This window comes from Canis aureus, chromosome 13, assembly GCF_053574225.1.
Source record: "Canis aureus isolate CA01 chromosome 13, VMU_Caureus_v.1.0, whole genome shotgun sequence".
Classification (NCBI taxonomy): domain Eukaryota; kingdom Metazoa; phylum Chordata; class Mammalia; order Carnivora; family Canidae; genus Canis; species Canis aureus.
Window position 1 is genome coordinate 68,393,509 of NC_135623.1, and position 25,364 is coordinate 68,418,872.

The following is a 25,364-nucleotide window of genomic DNA, read 5'->3' on the forward strand; positions in this document are numbered from 1 at the left end:
CATATCATTCCCATGGTGTCCTCACCTCACACTGAAAAGCTGAGTCACAGTAGCCTTGAATTAGTAACGTGCCCAACACTGCCCAGCCCGGAAGAAACAGACCTAAACTCTACCTCCGAAACCCAAATCATCTGGTCTTGAAAGCCTACCTTTAACCAGGGCTCTACGGAGGGGTATTAAAGATACAGACTTTACGTAGTAAATTTAGATGCCACCAGGAATATGTTCTAGAATAACATGAGACCAAATGACAAAGGCCCAATCCTTAATTCCAAATGTGAAAATAATCTACTACCCAATCGTGTCTAGAACACTGTTAGGGCAACTTTGGGTTCAGGGTTACTAATCACTGATTCAGAAAGAGTCACCAGAAACTGCTCTATTCTCAGTGAGTACAGAATCTTAGTTAATCCTCTTTCATCCTTTTCAATATAACTCGTTATGGCAACACAAAATGGTAATAAAAAGAAAACCGTCAAAATTATGATGTGGTTCCAAAGGCACCTTTTATTTTGTTTTTCCATCAAATATCTAGCAAACACTTTTTAAATAGTCCGATTACACAGGCCACCTTGTAAAATCACAAAAACCCAGTAGTTTTCTATACGGGAGGTATCTCATCTAGGACTTGAGCTGATCATAGAAAAGTATATTTTCTCCTTTTTTTTATTTTTTTTATTTTTTTGAGGAGTTTAAATACAGAATTCTGACAATTTCATTTCTTTGCAACTTAATTTTCTATTTCATTTTCCCTCAGATAGAAAAGTGCCCAGGTGAGGCAGAGGAACAAGGAAATCCCAAACCTGTTTGGTTTTCAGGCTTCAAGTCCAGTGATGGGGAAGTATCTCTAAAAGATGATAAGCCCTAGTTTTCCCATCGGACTGCGCGAGGGAAGGAGAACAGAGGATTAGCAAGACCAGACTCCCGGAGGAAAGGGCCAGGAAGGCAGAGAGAGAGGCAGGCAGGCTGGATTCTATTTCAGCCTGACCATTCACACTGAATCTTATCGCCACTACGTGTTAGGTTCAAATATTTGATTTTTTAAAATGTTTCCTCGTAAGCTCTGCTTTCCATATTTTGATCGCTTTGATTATCCCAGGAGACATAGTCATTTCTCCTGTATCTCTTTTAAAGTTTTGTGAACAACAAACACACACAGAGGACACTGGTATTGGCTACTAGCAGCACCGGATAACGTCCATGAGGGATGCAGACACCCCCTTACCTTGGGAGCCTGCACTTAGAAATCGTGGGCTGTTTTGTTTTCATTTTTTAGACATTTAAAACATTTAATACAAATTAATTAACATAGAATGTATTATTAGTTTCAGAGGTAGAGTCTAGTGACTCATCAGTTGCATACAACACCCAATGCTCAGTCCATGAAGTGCCCTCCTTAGTGCCCATCACCCAGTGACCCTGTCCCCCCAACCCTTCCCCTCTGGCAACCCTCAGTTTGTCTCCCATAGTTCAGTCTCTTACGGTTTGTCTTCCTCTCTGATTTCGTCTTATTTTATTTTTCCTTCCCTTCCCCTATGATCCCCTGTTTCGTTTCTTAAATTCCACATGTGAATGAGATCATATGATAATTATCTTTCTCTGATTGACTTATTTCCTTAACATAATACCCTCTAGTTCCATCCACATCGTTGCACATGGTAAGATTTCGTTTTTTGATGGCTGAGGAGTATTTCATTTTATATATACGTATAGACCACATCTTCTTTATCCATCATCTGTGGCTGGACATCTCTGCCCTTTCCATGGTTTGGCTGTGTGGACATTGCCGCTATAAATATTGGGGTGCAGGTGCCCCTTTGGATCACTATATTTGTGTTCTTTAGGTAAATATCTAGTAGTGCAATTGTTAGATCGCAAGGTAGCTGTATTTCAACTTTTCGAGGAACCTCCGTGTTGTTTTCCAGAGTGGCTGTACCAGCTTGCGTTCCCACCAGTTTCGTTCCCATTTTGATTAGATCTTCTGCTTTCTTATTATCCTCCTGTGGTTTCTGTCAATTTTTTTATAGTGTTGTCTTTATAAACTAGTTTGGAGTTCATTTTACAATCCAGATACCAATGCATCTACAGTTACACGTTAAAACTATGTTTTCCCGATTTATGGGTTGCCTTTCCTTTAATTTTGGTGTATTTTGTTAAGAACAGTTTTGTGCTTTTTGTGTTTAAAGAATCCTTTCTTATTCCAATGTTATAATAACATTTTCTTATATCACTTCAAAAAATTTCATAGATTTATTTTCTTAAGTTAGGTCTTGAAACCACTTGAGATTGATCTTGTGTATGAAAGGCAGTGATTCATTTTTTTCCCATTAGTATGATCATTTGTCTTCACCATTTATTAAAAAGTTGTCCCTTTCCCCAGTGACCTACCTGCATGACAGTTTTTCTTATACTAGATTTATGAGTTAACCTGTCTCAATACCAAAAATATTAATTAGCTTAATTAGTTTTATAATATGCATATTATGTTTTGATATCTGGTGAATCTCCTCAGCTTGTTCTTCATATTTAGGGGTTTCTTGATTACTGAGGTTTTATTCTTCCATAAAATTTTATTTTAATTTTGTTTGTATATTTTTTTATTGGAGTTCGATTTGTCAACATACACCATAACCCCCAGTGCTCATCCCATCCAGTGCCCCCCTCAGTGCCCATCACCCAGTCACCCCAATCCCCCGCCCACCTCTCCTTCTACTAACCTTGTTTGTTTCCAAGAGTTAGGTGTCTCTCATGTTTTGTCTCCCTCTCTGATTTTTCCCACTCATTTTCTCTCCTTTCCCCCATAATCCCTTTCACTATTACTTCCATAGAATTTTGGAATCAATTTTCAAATGTAACTTATCAGAAGTCTGCTTATAATTACATAGAATCTATAGATCAATTTGAAGAGGGTTGAGAAATTTGCAATATTTAATAATCCTCAATAATAACATAAATAATGTTCATATTCAATGCCAAATATTTCCATTTACTTAGATCTGTTGTTAAAGGCTTTCGAGAAGTTTCATAATTATTTGCATATCTTTTATTAAAATTAATCTTAGATATTATGTGTTTCATAGTAAATTTTTGTACCTTTTGTAAGTTTTTTTTTTTAATGTTTGTTGGTTAATTGAAATACAATTGATTTTTCATAGTAAGTTTGTCCTATGCAAACTTGCTAAACTTTGTTAATAATTCTAATTATTTTTCTGTATATTTCTTTGATTTTCTTTGTAAATAGTCCCCATCACTTTGGTGTTTTCCTTTTTTGTATTTTAAAATCTTTGTTTCTTTTTCTTTCTTAATGATTTTATTTGGCTAAAGTAGTGATGGTAGATATTCTTAAACTGAGTTCTGACTTTCAAAGGAATTATTTTAATGATTTGCATTAAGTACGATGGTTGCTAGATTTGTCACTGATACACTTCAGAAGGCTCAGAAAGTTGCCTTCTGTCTGAGATCTCTAAACATGTTTTTTTTTTTTTACCATGAATAGATTTGAATTTAATGGACACTTTCTGAACTGTTGAGATGATTATAGAGTCTTCTTCTTCTATGTTAATGTGGTTATCAATTTTCTAATATTAAAAAAACCTTCATTCCTGGGAAAGTTTCCAATTTGTCTACCTAGTTTGGGTTTGCTAATATTTGGTTTAGGTTTTTGCATAGACGTTTTATGACTGAGAATGGTCTATACTTTTATTATAAAGTCCTTGTTTGCTTTTATACAAACTTGGGTCAGACTTTTAAAAACCGAATTTGGAATTAGTTGTCATTTTTTCTATGTTTTTGAATATTTTCTGTAATTTTAGATAATTATTTCTTTGAGTGATAGTGTATACCTGGAAAACTAGTTGGATTTATGCTTTTTTGTGTATATGGAATTACTTCAGTTTTTGGTTATAGAGTTTTTTATTTGGGTTTTCTAATTCTTTTTAAGTTAATCAAATATCTTTAGGATTTTATAATTTTTAGTTTTTTTGCTATTTCATTTACTGTTTTAAATTTATTGGTGTAAAAGTATTCATAATATGCCTCTTGTTTTCTCTTTAATCTCTTAGTATCTATAGTTACATGCTTTTTAAAATTTCTTTTGTTGTTTGTTTTGTGTCTTATCTTCTTTTCCTTCATTAATCCTGCTAGAAGTTTGTAATAGAGCCAACTTGGGGCTTCCTTGATCCACCATTGTATGTTAATGGTCTATATTACTGCTTATATCTTTATTATTTCCTCACTTTTATGTTTTGAGGCTTATCTACTGTCCTTTTCTCATAAATTGATTGTTTTAGTAATTTTTGACTTTTCTCCTTTTCTAATGGAAGTGTTTAAGGCTATAAGGGTTCAACAATTTCATTAGAAATTATTTCTCAGTTTTGGTATTTTTTTGTTTATTTTTAATGTATGTTATGTATATTCTTCTATCATTTTTCTTTGCCCACAAGGTGTTCAGAATTCTTTTCCCTCTTTTTTCTAAGTCTTGTTTATCCCAACTCTTAAGACTGATATCTTTGATCAATTATGAAAATTTCATCATTTAATCTGATCATTGGCTAACCTTTATTCTTTCTTTCTGTTACAAATAATTTTTACATGTAATTGATTTTAATTGGATTGTGGCAAATAACAAAATGTGAAATACACCAATCCTTGATATTAGGGTTTATTGATGGCTCAAGACATGTTCTGTAGAACACCTGGCCTGGACTCACATAAACATCAGAGAGGGCCAGTGGGAGACTACAGAGATATGAAATCCAATTTTTTTTTCTTTTAAAGACTTTATTTATTTACTCATGAGACACACACACACACACACACACACACACACAGAGGCAGAGACACAGGCAGAGGGAGAAGCAGGCTCCATGCAGGGAGCCAGATGTGGGACTTGATCCCGGGACCCCAGGATCATGTCTTTAGCTGAAGGCAAACGCTCAACCGTGAGCCACCCAGGGGTCCCTTGAAAGGTAATTTAACTACGTGATTGACAGCTGATTTCTCTCAGTCCTTCTGGTTTCAGTAGTTGTTGAGGAGACAGGTACCGCTATAAATATCATTTCTCTGTAGGTAATTGGCCTTTGCTCTTAAGACTCTTTGTCTTTGGTGCTTTGTGGTTTGCCGTGATGAGTCTGGGTATGGCTCCTCATGAGTGGCATTCACCTGCTCCTGGGAGCATTGTGTTTTCTCCCCAAAGGACTCACATAGTTTGTCCATCAGTGCCCTCCTATCTTGTGCCCAGGACACACCTCTGAGAGCCCACAAAGCTTGTGGTCCTTCTCCGCTCTACCATGTTTTCTTTTTTCCTGTCAGTCCTGTACTGTTGGGTCTACCAAGGTAGAAGAAGGATGGTGGGCTGGGGGTGGAGGTGGAGATGCTAACAGAGAACAGAAAACAAGTCCTCTGGAAGTTTTAAATCTCTGTGCTGTATTTATTATTCGACCATAATGTTCCTTCCTACCCGTCACCCCCAGATTCACCCCATATTCTCTCTGACCTCTGGCTTCAGGGATTACCCTCTTGTCTAAATCTCAACTGAAGTTCATTTTAGCAGTTCTCATCCAGCCAGAGGAACACATGCTGTTTTTACATTTTAAAAATTTCTTTTAAAAGTAATTTCTAGGGCAGCCCGGGTGGCTCAGCAGTTTAGTGCCTGCCTTCGGACCAGGGTGTGATCCTGGAGACCCGGGATCGAGTCCCACTTCAGGCTCCCTGCATGGAGCCTGCTTCTCCATCTGCCTGTGTCTCTCTGCCTCTCTCTCTGTCTGTGTCTCTCATGAATAAATTAAAATCTTAAAAAAAATCACATTGCAAAAAATAAAAATAAAAATCACATTATAAAAAAAAAAAAGTAATTTCTATACCCAATGAAGGGCTTGAACTTCAGGGAACTTCATGACCCTGAGATCAAGAGTAGGATGCTCTACCAACTGAGAGCCAGTGCCTCTCATATATGCTGTTTTTAAAAACGAACACATTTTTCTTTCTGTTTCCCTATGAAATCCTATAATTTTTGTAGTTACAATTATCTATGCTGAAATAGGAAATGAATACAGAGGTATTTGTCCCAATTTATATTCCCCGCCTATTTTTCAGTTTTGTTTATATGGGGTGTATAATTTTTAATAAATAAATGGATCATATTTGTTGTTAATAATTTTAAAAGATTCTATCAATTTTAGTTCTTTTCGTGACAAGGTTTTCAGGAACCCTGATTCTCTGTACTGCTAGAATTGGAGGTCCCCACCAAGTTTTCCTCCCAGTAATAGTATTCACCTCTTCAACGAATTGATTCCCTCACATGTGGTGTGGATGAACACCTTGACACATTTATGAGGAACCTCAAGGTTGGCAAATAATGGAGACGTAATTCCTGAAAACACTGACTCAGAGTTTAACGTGATAGTTACTTGGCAATTCGTTAGGATCAGGAAGGCCCTCAATAAGTCTAGTCGTATGGGAGCCCCATTATTTTTCTGAAGTTCCCTTCCCATTAGAAGCAAAAATGCCCTGAAACCAGTTGGGAGCCCCTAGGACTTAAAACTGTCAAATGGCAAACAGTGGGCTGGGAAGCAGAGACCAGCTGGGCCTTTTCGGGGGTCGCCTCATTGAGGCAAGTGGAGCTTAGCTCACCCCGACTTCTTCACCTGCAGCAGACACTTGCTACGAGGAGCAAACAGAAGAACAGATTTAAAGGACTTTGGAAAGGAAAAAAGCGCCACAGACATGTAAAATAATACCAAACCTGTTAGAAATGTTCAGGGGGTCCCTCGAGACTATTTTCTCCCCTTGGTTTTATTGTTCTCGTGACTAAACCAGTGCTGGTGCCTGAGGATTTCGAACAGCACCAGGGTGACCTCGGGCACTCACCCCCGCAGCGGCTCCTCGCCAGGGGCCTGAAGGGCTTCAAATCCTCCTTGCTGTCCGGTTGCCCTTTCTGGTGAACTGGGAGTGTTTTAAGAGGTTTAAGTTTTAACTTCTTTTAAGATTTATGAATTAATTTCTTTTCTTTCTTTTTTTTTTAAAAAAAGATTTTATTTATTTATTTGACAGAGAGAGAATAGAAAAAGAGAGAACACAAGCATGGGGAGGCGCAGGCAGAGGGAGAGGGAGAAGCAGGCTCCCCGCTGAGCAAGGGCTTGACCCGGGGCTCGATCCCAGGACTGTGGGATCACGACCTGAGTTGAAGGCAGACACATAACCAAGTGAGCTATCCGGGCGCCTCTTTCTTTTCTTTTCTTTTTTTTTCTCTTTTCTTTTCTTTTCTTCTTTTTCTTTTCTTTTCTTTTCTTTTCTTTTTTCTTTTTTCTTTTCTTTTTTCTTTTCTTTTCTTTTCTTTTTTTCTTTTCTTTCTTTTCTTTTTTCTTTCTTTTCTTTTCCTTTCTTTTCTTTCTTTTCTTTTCTTTTCTTTTCTTTTCTTTCTTTTCTTTTCTTTCCTTTCCTTTCCTTTCCTTTCCTTTCCTTTCCTTTCCTTTCCTTTCCTTTCCTTTTCTTTTCTTTCTTTTCTTTTCTTTTTTTCTTTTCTTTTTTCTTTCTTTTCTTTTCTTTTCTTTTCCTTTCTTTTCTTCTTTCCTTTTCTTTTCTTTTCTTTTCTTTTCTTTTCTTTTCTTTCTTTTCTTTTCTTTTCTTTCTTTTCTTTTCTTTCCTTTTCTTTTCTTTTCTTTTCTTTCTTTTCTTTCTTTTCTTTTCCTTCTTTTTTCTTTTTGGGAAAGAGAGAGAGCATGAGAACAAGATAGAGCAGCGGGGGGCCAGAGGGAAAGAACCTCCAGCAGACTCCCCGCTGAACATGGAGCCCATATGGGGCTTGATCTCACGACCTTGAGATTGTTGACCTGAGCTGAAATCAAGGATTGAATGTTCAACTAAATCACCCAAGTACACTTAAGAGTTAATTTCTAAAAATGATAAGAACAAAGTAATGATTGCTATTTATTACACAAACAGAATAGTTTCATTTTAATGTCCTTTGTTCTTGATTCCTTTCTCAGGACCATCCAAGATGGTCCTCCAACCAGCGCCATGTAACAAGAGCATTTCCAGGGCACTTCCCAGATGGTGTTCTGGTGTTACAATTGTCACTCAAAGATTCTAGATTTTGGTTAAAAAGGAGTTGCCGAAAAAACTGTGGTTGGCAGAGAAAAAGCATCCAGCTTGCCAATAGTCTTGTTTTTATTTAGTCACAGTGCACACAGATCTAGAAAGAGGTAGAAAGAGCGTGGTGCTGAGGAAGGGGATGCCTTCCCAATAGTGAGGAAATTGCCAATAATTCACAAAGGTGGAGCCTCAAAAAGTTGAAAAGGTCACTTTCCCAGCTGTGACAACAGTAAGCATTTGTTTTATACAAAAGTTATGCTTAGTGTTATCTGCTATATATTATCTGTATAAATCATTTTGACCCGTGTTACTGCTTAAATAAAATTATCTGCTTTACAGTTGCTTCCTATCCATATGTCATCAATATTTATAGCTTTTTCTTAAGTTAAAGCTGTAGTGTAGTTTGAATATACTATTTTTGAAACTAAAGTTTTTACTTGCAACATTTTGACATGATATGTGAATTGTAAGGCAAAGTCTAAAGTTATACAAAGCCTGGTTTATTCAACTCTTCTGTGGATAAAATGGAAATAGATTCTCTCCAAAGCTTCATAGTTATTGTTAAAGTATTGAAATGTTCAATTATGAGTTAATTTTAAACTCATAAAAGTAAGCACTACTCAAATTAAACACTTGAAAGGCCTTAAGAATTATGATGTCTGGTAAAAGTCACTTACTGCGAAACCCAATATCTCTACCATATGATGCATGTATAAAGAGGTCTTTATTAATTTAGAAGTTTCTGGATATTTTTTTGTCAAATAGCCCTTTAAAAAAAAGTGTGTCTAATGTGCAGATTTGATTATCTTAATACCAAAATTAGAGCTAAAAAAAAAAAAAAAAAAAAAAAAAGGCCAGAACCGTAGCTATTCTATAGTCATCGTTTTCTCTGGATGTGAGTCTGTAAGTTGTTTCTAATACACATGAATGAAAATGAAACCTATATCACAAAGGACACTTGACCACTGCTTCCTACAGGGGTGTGCAATAAAGGTATAAATAAACACATTTTCCTTTCTTAAAATGTGTATATCTAAAATCTAAAATGTATAAAATAAACACATTTTCCTTTCTTAAAGTAGCTAGATATGGCCTACATTGGCTTCTTTTAGAAATAGCTGATAGAAACTGGGTATTATCTTCAAATATAAGAGCAAACAAATCTAAAGCAATGTTCTGTTATCCATGTAGCTCTTGTCTATTGCTCCCTATTCTCCCTACATCTCCTCTTTGTAGGCAGGTAAGCTGTTCCCCAGAACCGGACTGTGAATAATAATACTGCTCCCGCGTAGAATTGCAACCAGGTGCCGCATTCTTGAGCATGCTCTGACATATTTGAAAATGTTTTCTGACCTATCAAGGCTTTGAGTTGATTTAATGAGGATTATTGGTTAAATGCTCATTTGTATGTTCGTTTCTTATCTGTCTACAACAGATCATGCACAACGTGTTATTCATTAGACCGCAAGTCAAAATAATGGGATTGCTGGTATGATTAATTTTTTTTTCACACGCTATGCTCAATATCCCTTAAAGAGAATAAATCAAGTGGGAGGCTTCAAACATTTGCTTTGATTTGTTCTCTCTCTCATCTTTTTGTATCTTAAGGTCTCCTCTCAAGCATAATATGAGTAGCTTTAAAAATTGGGCCAAGTATTAATAACATCATAAAGTAATACTATTGATGGTAAAGTAATGCTATTGTTACTATAGTTCTTTGTTTCCTTTGTGTTCTCAAATCTTCTGCCTTTTATAAGTAGTCTCGGTCACCCAGTTTACAATGCGCAGTTGTGTACGTGAAGGTGGATATATGTGGCCAAGAAAGAAATGAAGAGAATGCTTGCAGCATTTACTTACATACCTGTCCTGTGATCCCGATCAGTGAGACATCTTTATAAGTCTGAGATAAAAAATGGGAGGAAAAAAATCCATTACAGCGTCTTATCAGGGTCATTATTTATCTGTTGAAAATGAGGAATTATTTGGATCATAGCATCTGTCTTGCCACTCTCCATCTTCCTTCTCCGGGGAATTTATTCAGTTTACTTTGTCCTCAGCAAAACTCATACGTACAACTGGGAGTAAATCTGCTGGACGGGAAACTACCAGAAGGGAGGAATGTGGATTCCTGATTACATACTACCATCCAGACCTAAATCGAACACAAGGGATTGTTTCTGTCGGCTTGCTTTTTGCTCCACGTGGGTTTGTGGGGGCAGCCCAACCAGAGATGAAATATTTATTGCTGATAAAAATAAAGCATTTATCTGAAAAACAGAGGCAAATGGAAGACTAACAGAAGCATTATATTTCAAATGACTGCATTATCAGACCCAGTTACACGGCCCCATGCTGTGAGCAGCAAGGAGATAAGGTCTCCACCATCTGTTCTCAGGAGGTCCCGAGTTTAAATCTCAATGGGAGATTGCTGCCGAATGCCAGGGGAAAAGAAAGGTAATTTGTAGATTTTGCTTTCTTCAGGCCAAAGCAATAATGATTCTTGCATACACTTGTTTATAAAAGGGATAACATTCCACCCATACGTTAATTTCAAACAAATTAATACTTGATAAAAAATGGAGTTCTGTGTTAGCTTACCCTGTATGTATTTCAATCGTAGCTTATAGGATACTTGGGACTCAGAATACACAGAAGAAAAGATGTCCACATTATACCTGCACCGCTGAGTGTGTCTAACCACTAATGCTTCTGGATCCCAGCAGTGTGAAATTCGAGCTGCAGGATGAAATTGTAAAGCATTTAAAGGTTCCATCAGATGAAATCCCGCATTCCTTCGTAATGTCCTGCAATCTAATAAATTATAAGACCACAGTTAGGTTGAAGTTGCTTTACTATCAAAACAAAACAAAACAAAACATTTTTTTTTCTCAAAATAAATGTCCTCAAAATACAGAAGCTGCTTCTCTATTTCCTTCCCCTTCACTGTTCGCTTCCCCTGTGTAGGCCTCCCCCTTCCCTCCACTACTAGTAGCCATTTTATAATGAATAGAAGGATCATGTCCAGACAACCCCCTTGGATCTTTCAGGGGAAGTACTGTCTGTACAATCCAACACATAGTAACTCAGCCCCCTACATAAGGACTCCGAAGGAAGGTTCCTATCTTCCCTTTCCTCTGGGCACCGCAGCCCAAAGAGCTTAGACAGCTCTACCGCTTGGCCAAAGCCTTCCTTCCTCATTGCCCAAGAGCGTGGACATCCAAGTCCCTTCACAATCTGGCTTCCCCCATCTCTTCCAGGCTTATTTCTAGCCACATACACTATACTCTTGCCAACCACCCATCATTACCGTAACAAGTCATGCTTTTTCCTGCCTTTGTGTTTTTGTTCAAATTTGTCCTTCCTAGAACATTCTTGGGACCTTTCTAACAGTTCTGTTAATTGATTCTGTAACAGTTTTTCATGGTGTAGGCCAAATACCACTTCATTCATAAATACTTTCCAGATACGGACAATGGGAAATTCCTTCTCCCTTCTCAGTATTTTGTGACTATTATTCAGCGCTTACCTTACTTCAATGATATTAAACTGTAATAACCAATGACTTTAGGCAGGAGTCGTATCATTCGTCTTAACGGATCCCTTTATCCCTGTTATCTTGCATGCTCCCTTATGGGTAGAAGGTATCCAATAATTACTGAATTTGCTCAAGAGCAATAGATGTTGCTTATGTAAATCTAAGTGCTAAAGGTATACAGAGCAGTCGGGTTGTCTTGTCCTGGTTTCCACTCACACATTAATGCAACAAATATTTATCAACGGCCCATGCCGCTGTGTAAAGCACCGTAGATATAAGAACGAACAAAACAGACTTGGTTCCTGCTCTCATAGACCACCACTCGCTGGATTTACAGGTTTTATGAGATTTCAATTTCTTTATCTGTAAAACAAAAGGGTTTAGATTATATAATCTCATAGGTTGCTCCCAATTTTAACGTTATGAAGACTCATAAGCAAAAGACACTTTGTAAGATTAGATCTCTTAAAAAGAGATGAACTGGGGCACCTGGGTGGTTTAGTCAGTTAAGCATCTGACTCTTAACCTTAGCTCAGGTCATGATCTCAGGGTTGTGAGTTCAAGCCCCATTTGGGCCTCCATGCCTCATCTAATATATATATATATATATATATATATATATATATATATATATATATATATAGACTATTATGCATTATATATATTTACACATAAAATACATATACATGTTTTTTTCATAGGTAGTATGTCATAAAAATGTGACAGTCACACAATGTTGGATTTGGGGGGGTAGAAAACAAATTGCCAGGGACACCTGGGTGGCTCGGCTCAGGTCATTTCCCAAGGTCCTGGTATCGAGCCACACGTAGGGTTCCCTGCTCAGCTTCTCCTTCTCCCTTTGCTGCTCTCCCTGCTTGTGTTAGCTTTTTTTTTTTTTCTCTCTCTGTCTTTCACTTTGTCAAATAAATAAAATCTTTTAAAAAAAGGAAATGAGTTATCCCTTGATAATAAAGTATAGTGGTAAAGGAGTTATCAGGTATATCCTCCATCTTTTTTAGATTTTGGATGAAAATATTGTCCTTCCTCCTTTTAGGAATCGGGAACTAGGATGAAGAATCTTTATGTCGTACATACTTTATGTTAAATGTATGTGATCTTTCTACATATTAACCTCATCATTATATTAAAGTTTCCCTTTCACGGATATATTTTACAAGTAACACTGGGAATGTTTCCAGTAGAAAAATATGATGATGTTCTTGATATAATGGGGTCTGGTGAAGTTAGTTCTTAAATCACTTACTTTAAGTAGAAATTATGGATGCTTCCATAGGAAGCAATCTGAGGAAACTTTAAATTTTCTTCAGACGGTCATTTACAGCAGACTCTCTACTGCGAACCCATGAGAATGGTTAGAAACGGCCCCGCAGCCAGGAGATTTTCTTTGACTGTTTAAACGTGTAATATAATGAATGACAGTTAATACTTTTAAATCCCTTAAGGCACTTTAAAAATACAAAGACACTGTATATTAATGCCGATTATTCCTGTTGTTTAAAAACCTTTAGAAAACTCCAATGTGTTAAAAGCGAATAAACATATTCTGCACTCTTCGAGCAAGGAAAGATGCAGAACTAAGGTCCAGAAATGTGATATTTTGATTATTTGATTGAGGGATGCCTTTTCAGGGATCCGTGTTTGCCCTTGATGGGATAATCTGGATAGAGCATATTCTCGGTGGAGGTGAGATAAAGAGGATAGAACAGAAAAGGAGAAAGGGTAAAGCAGAAGAATTACTTAAAATCAAAACAAGACCAAGATAATGATTACACTGTTATCACTCAAGTATAGCCTTGATTCGATCATGAGAGATTATCAGACTGAGTTTGCCAAGTGAGTATGGGTTTATAGGGAAGTGAAACTGCTGTCTAGGTTCATTATCCCATCATGATTTAGTTAAATCCTGCTCTCGGAGGAGAGGGATCCGTCATATTTATGAACAGGTGGCAGCTTCATCTACTCAGAGACCAATTATGTAAAGCAGCAGGAAGAGACCCAGGGTGCCAACGCTGGAGGGGGGGAGGGGGAAGAGAGCAAATCTGTCACATGTTACAAAAGCAATACTGATTTGATTTTTGAACAAGGAAGTTCTTTCCTTTTTTTTTAAAAAAAATATTTATTTTATTTATTTTTTTTAGGAAGTTCTTTCCTTAAGCAAAATCACTGACTCCCTCCCGTATAAATGTCTATGACTGTAAGGGCCTCTGGCATCGGGCCTCTTAGGGCAGGTAGGAGGAATGAAGCTTACCTACTTGCTCTGGGATATGCTGCTGGAACTCACTTCAAAGAGTGGGTGACCTTAAAAGACAGACTACCTGTTAAAATTGAAAAATACCGACAGAGCAGTTTGCAACCACAAGAATCCTGGCTGCAGGTACCAGGCTTCCTTTGGGTTAAAACTTCGCCGCTAGAGCTATTATTTACATGCAAATAAACCTAAATGGATAACAGATTGGCTTACTGAATTAGCTAGTCAGCTCCTGGAAATGTTAGAGAGAGGCTCCCTGGAAAAATGGGGGACAAGTTCGGTTAATTTTGAAGAGAGGGAAATGATGGGAGAAGTTGCTGGAGACGCAGGTTTCTAGGAACCCGAGACCGTGTGAGCGTCTGGGACTCGCAGAGGGAAGGTGCTGCAGGGGCAACCAGAGCCAGTTGTTGCTCAGACCAGGAGTAGATCCACCCACAATTTAAAAAGTGCCTTTCTCCCATCCTTCTTGGTGAAAGCCTCTCATATCAAAACTTGTAGGTTTTGTGGGTGATTAATATCTCTGATAGCTTAATGAAAGTGCCCACAAGTTCAAAGATGAGTTGAAGAAAAGCTATTATTCCTTAGGCCTGGAAATGACTTAGATGATGGTAAACAAGTTAAAATATAAGTGTGTGTAGCCCGTTGAACTTTCACCCGACTTTCTGTTTTTTATATGGCAAAGCTCGCCTGCAGGAAGTGAACGCATTAATAATAATCAAAGTCACTGTGCTCCTTGTAAGCATTGGGAAAATAATGAAGTCTCTGTTTCAAAATAAGTTTTTTTTTTTTTTTTTTCCCAGTATATGTTTGAGACGCAAAACCTCTGCTAAATCTATTGATTTAGTAGAATCAGTATCACTGGATTGGGGCCAATCAGACACAAGCATGTGGGATATTTAAAATTTGCCGGGAATCATTCTGATTGAGCTCATCTTGTCTTTACAGCGCTGCTGTATATAACAGTGAATTTCTGAGGTTTGGGGAAGATTGAGTTCCTAATGGACATTTCCTTGCAAAATGAGGATTTCAAGTCTCTCTGACCTCAGGTAGTTTCTTTATGCATTTGGGAATGTGAGGCAGCTAAAAATGGGAATAAATAATCAGCTACATCTTTCTGAATACGTACATTGCCGGAAAGGTCTTCAGTGTAATCTGCATTACTTGAATGTTTTGTGTTATACTTGATGTTGACTAGCTTGTTAGTGTCTTATGTGAACTTAAGCTTAGGCTAATAAACAATTAGTAAAAGTTCCTTTATTATACAGATGTTTACACATAATTTAAATTATAGCCTACATTCATGTTTAATTTGTATCTCTTTTTTTTTTTTTAATTTGCATCTCTTTGAAGGAATCAACATTTCTACACATTTGGCCTAGGTTTAGGTAAATTTTCCTAACTTCCACCGTCTTACATTTGTGTCTGCTTTTTTCCTAGGAGCTTATCTGAGTCTCCTGGTTTAGCTATTTCCACAAAGTTTGGGATAAAGATCTATTAGAGCGATAGAAGAAGAAATCTACATAATTGAGAATTTCTATGGGAATAGAATATTTCTCAGTTTCTATAAGCCAGATGAGTCATATATAAATTATTTAAATAGTCCTTTTAATCTGTCTGCAAGGTTAGTTGGAGAGGAAATCAAGCTGCAAACCTTCGAGGTTTTCAATATCTCATAATTCAGTATTACTTGTGAATTTGATTAACAGACTGCCTACCTGTTTAGCTAGATTTAAATAAAATCAGGCAAATCTGATCCCTCTGGCAACACATAGTCATCCTTTCATGTTTCATTACTGACCTTCTAAGTTTTTCAGTCTGGTTTTATCCCATCATCGATGGTCTAGACAATTTGCCTTTATTTTCTTTCAAGTCTCTTTATCTTTCCATTAAATTCCGTTTCAAATAATTAAATTTCAGTTACTTTACATTTGCCAGTCTTCAGTCTACCAGTTTGTTAATACATGGGCCATTCTTTTGAATTCTATCTACAGTAGAAAACTGTTCTAAAAAAAAAAAATAAAACTGTTCTAAATGTGGGGGGTGGGGACGAGTAACAAGTATCTGTCAGAAATGTTTTGTGTCTTTAACAGCAGAGCAAAAAACTCATGGTCCCGTAGATTATTTTTTAAAGTGATTTTGAATGTTAAAGTATCTTCAAAGTATTTTAAGTTTCTGTAAGCTGCTGACTTTTCCTTTGCACATTCATGTTGGGGAAGGAACCTAATGTACAAAGGAAAAAGGAGGAGGGAAAACCTTACAGGTGCAAATATCTTTCCTGAATCTATGTGATCCACTGAACTCCTTTATGTCTCCTGAAGTGTATTTAAGTCCCCTACGCAGCTTGGCTCAGGTTTCTAGCTGGATTCTGGGATGGGCACACGTTGAAATTTAACCAGAAAATGGTTAAATTTTTTCTTTTAAATACAGAAAATGGTGATGAGCGTATTAATAAATGAAAGGTCTGACTATGCCTTTCACACCCCTTCAGGATTGATAAGGCGGCATTTCATACGTTAGTGTCCATCTCTTCAAGTAAAACGTACACATCCACAAATGACATTTTCCTATCATTCCCTAAATGAAGAGGATTTCTTTCCTAATATCATGGTTCCTTTCCCTTACAAGAATTAACTGCATGAACAGCCTGTGAGAGACTTTATTACCCATCACACACGAATGGAGTTAAAAGAGACACAAGTGACAGGATTTCGTATCAGGAATAAAAGACAATCTCCATATAGGAAAACAATAATTTGAAAAGAGAATTTCCATATAGGAAAACAATAATTTGAAAAATCCCAGTTATCAAAGAACCCAGAACCTATTCAGTCATGAACTAAACATATCAATGTCCACAAATTCAGTAACTAAATCTATCTAGACACCATGTAGTACTTAGCATGACATAATCATGTTAAATATTAAATATACTTATATATTATATATATTATAAATACATAATATTAAAATATTATGTTAAAATGACATTCTTGATGACGTCCAGGATCAGCAGACCATGATTTCATAAAGACGTGGGCCGTAGCTCACTTTCTCATTCAGCCTCACCTGAGCTGCCTTCTGAGCAGAATAGGGTAACTGAGCTCCCCATTATCAGGTCATTTCTCGTAATTACTTATGTCTATAATATGGGAGAGCACATATTCCCAATGTCCTAATTCCCACAATTTTTTCTAGCCTCCTCTCCAATGTCTCACTTTTCTTTCCCAGAGCAGCAAAGATGTCCAGGTTTGGGTTGTGTGCATTTGTACGTACGTGGTCACAACACACACACACAAACACACACACACAGAGCACTCTCAACCTTTTGCGTGTCTATATATTTCTCGCCCATTTCTTTACTAGACACCGAAAGCTTTCCCGAAAAACAAAAGCTGACTTCAGAGCTTACCCCTTACTGCACGCTAGGATTCATCTCATAAGGAAAGTCACTTTCAGTTCATTTAAATGCGACAATTCCTTTACTCGTCGGAGAGGATATACTACCATGGAAGGCAGCCAACGGACTCTGCCAGAGAATTCTATCTCCACAGTCATTGGAAATTTCTCACATAGAGATAGTGGTATCTCTGGTGAGGACAATGATGACCCTGGTTAAAAAAAAAAAAAATGCTATCAATGATTGGTCAGATTTGGACTATATCAAGCTGTTTACAAATTGTTCTACTAATATATCTTCCATGAGTATAATTGGGAAGGAAGTTGCGCAGGCCAATAGAAGTTTCCAGGATTTCCCTGTTCTCTTTGTTTGGCATTTACCTCCATATTTATTTTTCTTTTGTGGCTCTGACACCTGCTTAGGTTTCTTTCTAAGCTTATTTTTAAATCCTGTTAAAAATATTAGGTTGTTACATTTGTTTCTAATTCCCATTTTTTTCACTTCTCTGAATCAAAATTAAACAAACGACGCTTCACTATATTTGTGAAGTTCTTTTATGCTCCATCATCAACCTAGGAACAAGCCTCATACCTACCGTCTTCTGTTGTTTAAAACGGTTATTTATGTTCCTTAATTTACACATTCTGCTCCTTCCTAGTCCCAAATAAACTAAACTTAAAAAAAAAAATTGCTCACAACGTAATTACCCATCCTTTATTATGATCACATTAATATCAATGATTTATCTGTCTGGAACACTTAATTGGTATCATGCTAAATGCTTTGCATTACTTCGCTCAGTCTTAGCAGCAACCCTCTAATGTGGGTACCATCTTGAGGATGAGGAAAGTGAGGCGCACGGCGTAATTAATCTACCCCGCAGTTTCAGTTACTCTCCAGTTCACCTATTAATTGGCCAGACTTATGCCAAAGCTCTCTTTTAAACAGTGACCCTTAACCTCTGCAGCTGTCTGGAGCTCCTTTTCCTTTGCTGGCTCCCCTCTATCTTTTTCCTGCACTGGTTTTTCCTGACATGATCCTGTAGTTAGGCTTAGTTCCTTCCCAATCGCCTTTCCATTTAAATTGCGAGTTCTTTTTCACCTCATAAATCCCTAGGCATTATCTGAGAGTCAGCAGTAAATCTGGGCGTACACAAGGCCCTGTTTACAGGTGTGCTCTTAGATGGCAAGATAACCGGGAGCTGGGAAATTCGTCATAATGAGTGTTTCTGTCAGTAGAGGGCAGGAAAGCATACTCCCTCCGTCCTGGGGCCTGGAGTTGACTGTAACTGTTTAGACTTTTTTGCTGGAACACGTGATGGCAAAAATAATCACTTGATACTTGATTCCTCTTCTTGGAAACCAACGTTTTATTCCATTGAAGATGTTTGTTACATATAAAGAAGTCTTCTCTGTTGTTTGGTAAAGGGTGGGAATAGGGTGCAGAGGGGAAGCACATTCACTTTGTTGTCTTTCCCTTCCTCCAAACCTGGTGTGAAATTCCACTTGGCATACTTTCTAAAATTTGGCCTGAGTAGCACACACAATGATACACAGTGTATACAGGAAGCAAAATTCAACAGAGTACCTTTGGCTACCACCCATGCTTATACAAAAGAGGAAATGGGCCATTATCCCACTCTCTACTTGCTGAACTTTGGCTACCATTGCTGTGAGGACAATATTTATTCTCATCTCACTTCATTGAAACTACTGTATTGTTTTCAAGACACAGTATGAGGCAGCAGGAAGAAAACCCAAGCAAAACAAAAGCCTTACCTACCACAGCCAAACAGCTAAGGAGGCTACGAGAAAATAATTTCACAAAATTAGGTATACTTCAGTGTGTGTGGTATTTGGATGTAAGGTAGTTTTTGAGGTGGGAGTCGATCAGCTGCTAAGAGGTACTTCCCGGAGGGCATTTAAACTTTCTCAAATCAGAGAATTGGTAAGTGGGAAGGACACGGGGAGTTGTCAGATTTGTAGACAGTTTATTGATTTTTACAGATATGCAGAGTACAGATGTAGAGAAATTCAGAATCAAAGAGAATAAAACCCATTGCCCAGTGCCAATAAGCTAGTTAGGGACAGCATCAAGTTGTGGTTGGGGTCCTCTGGATTTTCTGACCAACATCCTTCACGCGGGCTACATGCTTAAATATTGCTCCTCAGGGTAGGTGATGTAAAGTCTGAGTACCTGTAGATTGGATTATAGTCACCTTTTTCCACACCTAACACATCCTATCCATCAATTTCCTACCACAAAAATGCAATCTTATGTTAGTTTTCTTTCTGATGGAGCACCCATCACGCCACTTCAGACTTTATTTATAGTGATATTGTTGCATCGTCACTAAATAAGATCATTAAACTCCTTCAACAGAAATACGGAGGGATTTTTTTCTGACTGGAGGAAATTGGGGAAGCCTTCACAGAGGGCTTTTAGCTCAGGATTGGAGAAGAGAGGAAGTTTACTAGAATGAGAAAGGGGGAACCGTTGACTGAGGCAGTAGTCTGTGTGCTTAGCACCTACACAATGCCTGGCCCGCTGGAGGTGTTAATTGGAAAAAGGCAGGGTTGTAAAAACTTATCTCACTGGAGGGAGGGAGGGAGGAAGGAAAGGAGGAGGAGAGATAAAGAGAGAAATGGATGAGAGGGAGAGACTGGGAAGGGCAGGAGAGGAAAGGGGGGACGGAGGTGGAGGGGGGGAGGAAAAAGAAGGAGGAGGAGGAAAACTAAGAAAAGAAGGGAGAAATTAATTTGTAACAGAATTAATCAGTGAGAAGTTCGTTTCATTTGATAGCATATTTCTGCCTTATGAAGCATTTCATGAGTCACTTAAGTGAGACAGGCTGGGCCCTTTGAGGCTGGAAGGAACTGGCGTGACAGTACATTAAAAGTAGGTGTAATTACACCGCATTAAAAAAGGAGAAAAAAAAATAGTATAAGCAACACAGAACCTCAGAGGCATCCGATTCTTAATTTACACGATGGAATCAGTGCCAGAAATGGGCAATGACAAAAACAAGTATATCAGAGACCTCTCATTTCTGCTTATTAGTGCAATATGATAAACCGAGGCATTCTAACACCGTCGTCAAAGTTTAAGTGTTACTTAAACTCGCTTTTAGCCCAAAGGACTGAGTCGCTTCGGGTCACAGATGTAGCTCACATCTAGGGTTCGGATGCAGAAACCCTTATTCACATGCTTGATGCTCATTTTGTCGAGTCAGAGCTACAGCATCTCACGTCGTGGTGGCCCGTGAATGGCACACGGCTGGTTTTACGGGTTTGCACAACATGACCCAGCAGGGAGAACTTTTGGGATCCCTCAGGATGGGTCCTAGTAGAAGCTCCTAAATTTAAAGCAGTGTAATCCTGTACCAATAACTTTCTCTATAAGCCTTAATTTATTTATCCGTAAAATGGAGATTATAATGTTTATCGGTTTCTTTTTTGAGGATTAAATCAACATAGATACAGGAGGCATCTAACACGAGGCCTGGTATACACGGGCTATGCCCAAGTGTAGGTTCCCTTTCCCCTTGCCTGCCTAATCTAAAGCCTGATATTTGCTTTTTACCCCTGAGGGAGAAAAAAAAAAGTTTCAAAAGATAGGAAATTGAGTTATCTAGTAAATTTGGGCTGGAGAAATATATATACTTCAATATTCAAGGTGATTTAATCTTTTTACCCTAGTGCTAGAAAAATCACTGCCTAACATACAATTAACTTGGTGCTGGATAAATCCTTAGGTTATTTCTCCAGACAATCCTGAAATCGTTAGATGCTGATGGAGTCTTTGCGAATGAGACATCTTGCCCCTGGATTAATGCACCTCATCACCGTAAGCAACTAGAAGGTAGAGGGAAAACTAATAAAAGTAAAAAGACAAAGTAAATGGTGACCCCAATGCCCTATCTTACCTCCCTTTCTAAATAAAAAAGGATTCTAAACATATAGGCCTATGTCGGCTTATCGTTCATGCTTTGTAAAATCTTGATCACAAAGCACTAAAAATAGATTCAGGTCTTATTTATGTAGTTTCTCTTTTAAATGGACCTTTCAATCCATCCATTCATCCACACATAGATGCATAATATATGAACAAATGGATATTTCACCAAATGTTGGCTCCTCCCCTGTCACTACTCCCCAAAAGAAAGACAAGAAAAAAGAGGAGCCAACTCTGCTAATATTTTCCTAAGACTTATTTTATTTCTCACTATTAATTCAGCCTAGATGCATTAAATGGATTATCAATAGGTTCATGTCACACAAGGACGCCCTAGACCTCGCAACACTCTCCTCTCACTGTTAAAAAAGAAGAATAAGTATCCTCATGAAGGGTGATATTTTAGCTGTCTTGAGGTGTTTTTAATTCTAAATTCAATTATCTCTGGGACAGAAAGAGGGTATTAAATTTCTCTCTACCGCAGACCATGTAACGCGAGATGTTTCATTGATAATGTTGTAGCTTTTCTGGTCCGTTATCATTTTAAGAGTAACTAAACTCAAAATGCGGTTGCCCATTGGCTCCAGTTTCCCTGTAACAATCATATCTCTCTTTTTATTTATGTACAAGTTTATGATTAAAAATCAGTTATGGTAACCATATTCCTGCTGAAAATGCTATTAAATTGACACTTTTTTTCTCTGTGTATTTTTTTCGAGTGTGACTCGTAGTGGGTCAAATGGTTTAATCACTATAAGAAAGAAAATGCTTTGGTTTTTGGCTGACTAAACTACATTTTAACAAGCCAAGTGGGGAAACAAGAGTCACAGGAAATATTACTATATTAAGAATGGAAGCCAGCATTGAAAAGATATGGGGGAGGAACTCATGAGATATGTTTTGAGTTATGGTTCGATTTATCCTAATATCCTCAGAACCACTTAGATATGCGAAGACACCCACTTCCACATCCCACCTGCCTCATTGTGAACGAGGAGGACCGGACACTTTCTCGGGTAAAATCAAACAATTCAAGGACGACTCCATTTTTTTCACAGAAGCAAACCCCCTCAACAGTGTGGGTGCTACCCCAGGACATTTTGTATCCTCAGAGCTCCCTTACCTAGAGCTTCATTGTTCCGGATTATGCAAACAAAACAAAACAAAACAAAAACAAAAACAAAAAACAAAAACCAGACAGTGCTATGCTAGAAGTAAAAGCAAGGTACTTTTTTTTCTTTATTTTGGTACTTGCTATTTAAAAAAATATATCAAAATTTCTTCTTTAGAAACTTAAAAACTTTGATGAATATACTTATCGTTTCTTTCTGGTTTAGTGTTAATATTTACTATTTCTAGCTCTTTATCCCACTCTTCCTCTGCCTTTGGATGCCCGAGAAGCACTTACACTGTTACTTCAACCTCGAATTCTTACTTATTGAAATGTCCCATCCTTCTGCGTAAACCCCATAGGATTCCCTTCCTATGCACCTTCCTGCCTCCCATTTTTTGCCCCCCCCATTTCTTTTGGATTCACACTGTATTGTAGCTAATTAAAATAGAAGGATTTAATTGTATTAGATACTAATTTATTTGTATTATACCAACAGTGCTTGAGTAACACTCTCCTTCAGGTTCAGACAGTTTGGAACATTTCTCAATACAACTTAAACAATTGTCTAAATGTCAGATTTTAGCTTCTGTGCCTTTTTTTTTATTTAACCTGAAAGATATCATGCGTGTTTTCTGACTTGCGTCTGGCCCTCTGAATAAAACCATGTTTGACTCTGCACTTTAATTAATGGAGTTCACTTTCCGGCCAGGTCTCTATTGGCAGCACAGGGTGGATCAGAGCCAAATTTCTGAGGTTGGTTGCTCCCTGAGCAGCCTAAACACACATGCACACACACACTCACAGCATCGGTCATGGAGGCCCAAGGTGGTCCTTCTGGAGTAGCTTCATCGCAAATGCAAGGCTCTTCTCTCTTCCTCTCTAAAACTTCCACTTTAAATTATATTTAGGCATAAAAACTTGCTTACCTTGTCTTGAGCTTCCATGCCCAGTCACAAGGTACTGACAACTCTCAATGTATCTTCTCTTGCTTTTCTAGATATTTAGAAATAAATAATTCTAGGTTAAAAATTAATTTAAAAAATAAAATAAAATAAAATAAAATAATAAAATAAAATAAAATAAAATAAATTAATTTAAAGCCATCTACAGTGGGGAACATGGGAAGTATAGGATGGTGGTAAAGACTACAGTCTCTGGAAGGGACAAGATTGGGTCATGCTTAACCATTTATTTATTTATTTTTTAAGATCTTATTTATTTATTCATGAAAGATGCAGAGAGCAGCAGAGGGAGAAGTAGGCTCCCCACAGGGAGCCTGATGCAGAACTTGATCCCAGGACTCTGGGATCATGCCCTGAGCCAAAGGCAGTCTCTGCTCAACCACTGAGCCCCCCCGGTGCCCCTCAACCATTTATAACTATAGGACTAGGACTATTGCTCAACCTCTGTCAATCTCACTTTTCTTACCTAGAAAATGGGGAAATTTTAGTACCCACCTAATGCTACTTTCATATAGAATAAATGAGATCTACTATAGTGTCTAAATGGTAGCTTTTACTATCAGTTAAATTATTAGGATTTTCTCCACAGTGAAGACGAAGGCTATAATGAAGTGTGATCTGTTTGAACTTGGTTAAAAGTGATCAACAGTCTCCTCTGATTTGGGGATATTTTAGCTCCAGAAGCTCTGAAATATTTATAGCAGCTAAGGGAAATTCTATCCAGGCTTTACAGTAGATGGGAGCACAGCTCAGTATGTCTCTGACAGACACCATACCCTGGGATTTTTTTTTTTTTAAGTTTAAAAAAGGCTATGTTCTGTCTAGGAATGAAAATATTTAAATATTTTACAAAGTGAAACATTTCTCTTTTAGCAAAAAAAAAATTTTCGGCAATATTACAAATAAATGCAGGGCTTCAGTAGATACATTATTTTGAATTAGAAACCAAAGATACTACAGGTCCTTGGGTCCTTGGAGAAAAACATCTTACGTAACCTTATGGAATAATGTTTCTATAGTAAGCAAACAAGCAAACTTGCGGCTCTAAAAGCTGCCAAAGATAATGAATTTAGGTAACATGTTTGCAGATAGGATGGCACAGCAGACTGTGTGCAAGAGTTCAATAGAGCCTCATGCATAAAACTTTGAGATCGAAACAATATACCAGCAGATAAAAGTATTAAAATCTATACGAAGACTTCTGAGATACACAATTTTATTGATTCCTCTTCCCTACGGAACACTCAGACATGACCAAATGCTTTGGAAATTGCTTTCTCTTGAAGGTAAAGTCCTGAGACTTATTTTTCCTCATTTGTTCTCAGCCTGCATACAAAAATACTTCTGTCTCTGGAGTGTCTAATTTGAGGTTTCGGAATAACAAAAATATCATATCACTTGATCACTTGATTATAAAATGATAAAAATAACTTGTTCTATTTTAAGAACATGCATTAGGAGAAAAAGAGAAGGACCTGACTGTAAGTTTATCTTAGATTTTGGTATTTAAGCATTCTTGAAATGTAACAAAAATGATTTATTTAGAAGTCCCAAGCAATAGAATTTTCTACTAATAATATTTCTTGTTTCCCCCGGCTTTCTTACCTATCAGCCAGAGTTCTAAAACATAAGAACAATCAAGGAGAGAGGTATATTAAAATTGTATTCAAGTTGGAATACTACGAGGAATTCCAAATTCTATCTTCCATTACTTCAATTCAATCTCTCTCTCTCTCTTTGTTTTAAGATTTATTCGAGAGAGACAGGGAGAGCAGAAGGGAGAGGGAGAGGGAGAGGGAGAGAGAATTTTAAGCAGACTCTACACTGAGCATGGAGAGTGATGCAGGATTTGATTTCATGACCCTGAGATCACCACTGGAGCCCAAACCAAGAGTCAGGTGCATAACTCACAGCGCCACCCAGGCACCCTCAATTCAATACCTCTTTGAGAAATCACATATCCTGGATCTATGTATAATCTAAATAGCACATCGATATATAAACTATTAACTCAGGGATGGTCATTTATAAAAAGCAATAAA

General features: G+C 37.5%; 1 long non-coding RNA gene across 2 annotated transcripts; it reads right to left on the reverse strand.

Moving 5' to 3' along the window:
- Positions 1-7,807: 7,807 nt before the first annotated feature.
- LOC144281703 (uncharacterized) lies at positions 7,808-23,356 on the reverse strand. Of its 2 annotated transcripts, XR_013350125.1 has the most exons (7): positions 23,287-23,356; positions 13,896-13,945; positions 12,891-13,035; positions 11,618-11,989; positions 10,690-10,902; positions 9,953-9,991; positions 7,808-8,191 (listed from the first exon to the last, which is right to left on the reverse strand). It is a non-coding gene; the product is annotated as an uncharacterized LOC144281703 (long non-coding RNA). The 2 variants fall into 2 exon arrangements; XR_013350126.1 differs by lacking the exon at positions 13,896-13,945.
- Positions 23,357-25,364: the final 2,008 nt, after the last annotated feature.